This window comes from Oenanthe melanoleuca, chromosome 8 (genome assembly GCF_029582105.1).
Source record: "Oenanthe melanoleuca isolate GR-GAL-2019-014 chromosome 8, OMel1.0, whole genome shotgun sequence".
In the NCBI taxonomy this organism is placed as follows: Eukaryota; Metazoa; Chordata; class Aves; order Passeriformes; family Muscicapidae; genus Oenanthe; species Oenanthe melanoleuca.
In genome coordinates this window covers 6,922,429-6,922,943 of record NC_079342.1, presented here as the reverse complement: position 1 = coordinate 6,922,943, position 515 = coordinate 6,922,429, and positions in this window count along the sequence as shown.

Here is a 515-nt window from a genome sequence, read left to right as displayed (position 1 = left end):
CGGCGGCCCCGCCCCGGGCACCGCCAGAGCCCCAGCCCGGCCCGAGGCCCCGGGCACCGCCAGAGCCGAGCCCCGCCCGAGGCCCCGGGCACCGCCAGAGCCCCAGCCCGGCCCGCCCGGAGCCCCAGGCACCGCCAGAGCCGAGCCCCGCCAGAGGCCCCGGGCACCGCCAGAGCCCCAGCCCGGCCCGAGGCCCCGGGCACCGCCAGAGCCCCGGCCCGGCCCGCCCGGAGCCCCGCCCGCCCCCGGCACACAGACAGACGTACCTTCGCTGTAATACAAGCTCGAGCATAACAGGCGGGGTGTAAAATGATGGATGCAAAACCAGACCCGCCCTGTAAAGACACAACTTGCAATAAAATTCATGTCAGGAAATCACTATTGTTATAGATCTACTAATTTAAAATACGTTGCCAGCTTCGACTGTAGAGAGATAACCAGAGAAAGGCTATTTTCCTCCAAAAGTAGCTTTGTATATGCATCATTGTATCATACATATGTATTGCTGTATATGT